The sequence below is a fragment of the Eubalaena glacialis genome, chromosome 6 (assembly GCF_028564815.1).
Source record: "Eubalaena glacialis isolate mEubGla1 chromosome 6, mEubGla1.1.hap2.+ XY, whole genome shotgun sequence".
In the NCBI taxonomy this organism is placed as follows: Eukaryota; Metazoa; Chordata; class Mammalia; order Artiodactyla; family Balaenidae; genus Eubalaena; species Eubalaena glacialis.
Genome location: NC_083721.1, coordinates 152,836,359 through 152,841,179, shown reverse-complemented (window position 1 = coordinate 152,841,179; position 4,821 = coordinate 152,836,359). Strand labels below are relative to the sequence as shown.

General features: G+C 36.3%; 1 non-coding gene across 1 annotated transcript; it reads right to left on the bottom strand.

Annotated features, from left to right (window-relative positions):
- Positions 1 to 3,101: 3,101 nt before the first annotated feature.
- LOC133094150 (U6 spliceosomal RNA) lies at positions 3,102 to 3,208 on the bottom strand. The gene has a single exon (XR_009701369.1). It is a non-coding gene; the product is annotated as a U6 spliceosomal RNA (small nuclear RNA).
- Positions 3,209 to 4,821: the final 1,613 nt, after the last annotated feature.

Below are 4,821 nucleotides of genomic sequence, written 5' to 3'. Positions count from 1 at the left end.
TCTGCATTGTTAATGCCCGCATTGTGCTGTCTCCCAGTACCATGTTTTCTTTATGACACCAGTCACATTTTTGTTTTAGTTTGTTTACTGTCTCTTACCAATTTAGACTGTTAGCTCCACAAGTGCAGGGATTCTGTACCTGCCCCAGTACGTGGCACAGAACAAATATATAACATATTTGTAGAAGGAAGAAAGGAAAGGGGGAAATAGAGTAGAAGGAACCTCTTCTGATAATTCAGTAAAGAAGATAAAGTTTTTAAAAATAAACTTCTAATTTTAAAATAGTTTTAGATTTACAGAATCATTGTGAATATAGTACAGAAAGTTCCATATATTCCCCCCACCCCAGCTTCCCCTATTATTAACATCTTACATTAGTATGGTACATTTGTATCATTGAATGGACCAATATTGATCTATTTTTATTAACTAGAGCACATATTTTATTCTGATTTCCTCAGTTTTCCTCAAACATCATTTTCTGTTCCAGGATCCCATCGAGCATACCATATTACTCTTGATAAACATGTCTCCTTAGGCTCCTCTTGGTTGTGACAATTTCTCAGATTGTTATTGTTTTTAATAATCTTGACAGTTTTGAGGATCACTGGCTAGGTATTTTATAGAGTTTCCTCAACTCGGATTTGTCTGGTATTTTTCTAATGATGAGACTGGAATGTGTTTGGGGGAGGAAGATCACAGACGTAAAGTGCCATTCTCATTACATCTTATCACAAGTACATACTATCAATATGACTTATCACTGTGGATGTTAATCTTGATCACTTGGCTGGAGATAGTGTTTGTCATGTCTCCCCACTGTAAACTTACTCTTTTCCCCCCCTTTTTCTATAAGGTTCTCTTTGAAAGAAAGTAACTACATGTACCCCAAACTTAAAGAGTGGGGAGTTATGCTTCATCTCCTTAAGGGGGCACATCTACATATTTGGGTGTGTTTTTTTTTTTGCATTTTTCAAGATATTTGTCTATCTGTGCCCCATTTATTTACTTATTCAGTCTTTTATTTATATCAGCACTGACTCATGAATATTTATTTTGTACTCTGGGTTATAATCTAATAATACTTTCTATGGACCAAATTGTGTCCCCACAATTCATATGTTAAAGCTCTAAACCACAATGTAATGGCATTTGGAGACATGCCTTTGGGAATTAATTAAGTTTAGATGAGGTCACAAAAGTGGGGACCTCATGATGGGATTAATGGTCTTATAAGAAGGGACACCAGAGAGCTCTCTCTGTCTGTCTCTTTCTCCCTCTGCCAAGTGAGGGCACAGCAACCATCTGCAGACCAGGAAGAGGGCCCTCACTGGGGAATGGAATTAGTCAACACCTTGATCTTGGACTTCCCAGCTTCCAGAATTGTAAGAAATAAATTACTATTTATTTCTGTTTAAGCCACCCAGTTTATGTTATTTTATTATAGCAGTACAAGCTAATACACTATTTCATTTTTTTGCTCAAATTATTCTACATTTGGCCACTGGAGCTCTTTAAGCTGTCTTCTGTATCCTTCTGATATACTCCTGTCATTGTGAGTTTGTTTTATTTTGTTTTGAATGCTAACTTTCTGGAACTACAAGATGCTCCAGGCTCATTTGGTATATTTCTTGCCCCAGTCCTAGAATCAGTCATTTCTCCAAGGTCCTGATTTTTTTTATTGGACAATGGTATTAAAAACCAAGATCTACAGCTCGGTGCTTTGTGACCACCTGGAGGGGTGGGATAGGGAGGGTGGGAGGGAGACGCAAGAGGGAGGGGATATCGGGATATATGTATACATATAGCTGATTCACTTTGTTCTACAAAGTGTCTTTGTTCTGTCTACAGCAGAAACTAACACAACACTGTAAAACAATTATACTCCAATAAAGATGTTAAAAAAAAGACATTGAAATAAAATAAAACAAGTCAGAGAAAGACAAAAAAAAATTTAGAAATAAAGGTCTTAAATAAAAAAAAAAAAACCGGAACAAACAAAAAAACAAAACCAAGATCTAGTGCTAAGTGTGCTCACTGCTACTGGGATGTCATCATTTCTAGGCCTTTCGTCTGACGGAACAAGGAAATATATGTACATACTAACCTGTGTATATACATATATCCATAAATATTTCTATATGTAAACATCTGTATCAATATTAAGTTAAACATAAGTTTATATGGTTGTCTCCAACTCTAATTTATTACCCCCTTGTAGAATACCCCTACTCCTTTCCTGAGTATCTGTAATCTTCCACTCTGATAGAGAGAAACCTGGCGTTTGTCATCTGCCATCCGTTTACTTAATTGTTCAATTCTGGTATATATGTATAACAGTATCAAAATTGTAGGCCTTTACTTTTATGGGAAACAAGCTTATTAACTAGAGTATATCAAAGAATGTTCTGCCTATGTTTTCCTCTAGGAGTTTTATTGTATCTAGCCTTACATTTAGGTCTATAAACAATTTTGAGTTTATTTTTGTGTATAGTATTAGAGAATGTTCTGCAATATCTTTTTGGATCCGTCTCCTAGAGTAGTGGAAATAAAAACAAAAATAAACAAATGGGACCTCATTAAACTTAAAAAGTTTTGCAGAGCAAAGGAAACCATAAACAAAATTAAAGACAAAATATAGAATGGGAGAAAATATTTGCAGATGATGTGACTGACAAGGGATTAATTTCCTAAATATACAAAGCTCATGCAGCTCAATATTAAAAAAAAAAAAAAACAGCCCCATCAAAGAAATGGGCAGAAGATCCAAATAGGCATTTCCCCAAACAAGACATACATGGCCAAAAGGCACATGAAGAGATGCTCAACATCGCTAATTATTAGAGAAATGAAAATGAAAACTACAATGAGGTATCACCTCACACTTGTCAGAATAACCATCATCAAAAAGTCTACAAATAATAAATGCTGGAGAGGGTCTGGAGAAAGCGGAACCCTCCTACGCTGTTGGTGAAAATGTAAATTGATACAGCCACTACGGAGAACAGTAATGAGGTTCCTTAAAAAACTAAAAATAGAACTACCATATGATCCTGCACTTAACTATAGTCCTCACTTTTTGCCTGTCTTCTTACTGCCTCTAAATTATGGAATGTTTCACAGATTTACATTCCATCGTTGTGCGGAGGTCATGCTAAATCTTCACTGTGTCATTCTGAATTTTGCGTATACTGGATTCGTTGCTAATGAATCCAGATAAATGTAATTAAACTGCTCATCTCCATGATTTGTTCCTATTCTCTGCTATTTGTTTTCTGGAAACTGCCTAAAAAATTCAAGAAGTCTCCAGAGATGTCAAGATAAGAGTACTAGTTTTACTCATTTAATTTCTCCCTTTCTTAGGTATTTGAGTGCCACAAAGAACAAGGGAGGGTAGTGCAGAGAAAAAGTACAGAGACATTATTTTGATTTTGTGGCATTGGGCAAACAGGTCCATAATTTCCTTCTGACAGCTCCCTGGCTATTGGTATCTAACCTCTTGGGGCTAGGAGGTTAGTGGAAGGTTCAACATTATCATGAAAAGGTTAGAACCTCAATAGGTTCTAGAATTGAGTTGATTCTCATCTCCACTCTTCCACTCACCTTAACCTTCTCAAGCACCACTTTTCTTATCTGTGATGAATAGGTAGCAATAGTAACTACTCATGGGCTTGCTTTGAATCCTAAATAAGTTAATGGTTCTGATGCTCTTAGCACAGAGCATGTGGTAAGCCCTCAATACATTAAGTATTGTTAGGTATTGTTATTATTAATAATATTATTTTATTTATGGAATTAAGTATATTAAAATTATGATAAATTTGATGAAGGATGTTAAATGGAGCAATGAAAGATTACAGAAGGACTTGGTCTCGTCTGGGGATTTGGGAAAAGTTTCTATGAAGAAAGGACATGTAATCTGAGAACTGAACATTCACTAGTTCTCAAATAGTAAACAGAGTAGAGAAAGGATTTCATAGACTCACATCTGTGAAGCCTTCCTGAGTGAAAGAGCTTGTAGAACCAATCGAAAGAAATTGGAGATGTAGCATGTCAAGTAAGGAAGAGAATATCCAGCAAAAGGGCCTGCGAGGCTGACAGGGTCCCAGATGACTAGGTTCTACAGGCCACATTGAAGGTTTTGAATTTTTATCTCCAGTACTGAGGATAGGACTGAAGGGTTATTAACCAGTTGGGACATAGTGAAAATTTCTTCTTTAGCAAAAATCATGCTGGCTGATATCTGGGGAATAGATTGGAGGGAGTGAGAGTGGGAGGGAAAAGCAGGTCCAACTGTCCATTGAGAGATGATGGTGGCTTTGACTGGAGTGGTGATGTTGATGGAGAGAAGTAGAGTTGTTTCCATTGTGGGTTGGAAGTTGAGTCAAGTTTTGGAGTACAGTCATAAGAGGATTAAAAAATACTTCTGTTAACTGGGAAAATTTAATGACATTGAAAATGTACAAACAATTGGTTTTATTATGTGGAACTTCAGCAAATGGAGACAAGATCATGGAGTGGGAATTCTGGGTGGGGGGGGCATGGGCAACTCACCATTACGAAGTGTGTGTTTCAGAATTAGAGATACACACAGTGGAGCAAGTTGCTGGATGGGTAGTGAGTTCCCTGTCACCAGAGAGTTTAAGAGGATGAGTGATCACTATTAGAGAACTCTAAAAGATGTTTCTGAGTACACTTTTAATTTAAAATATTAAGACGCCATAATACATAAGAACTAACAATTTTATAAATGACTAACAATTAAGATTGTGGTGTGCAGTCTATAAGAGGTGTAGTTTTCATTTAAAGTTATTCGAGATT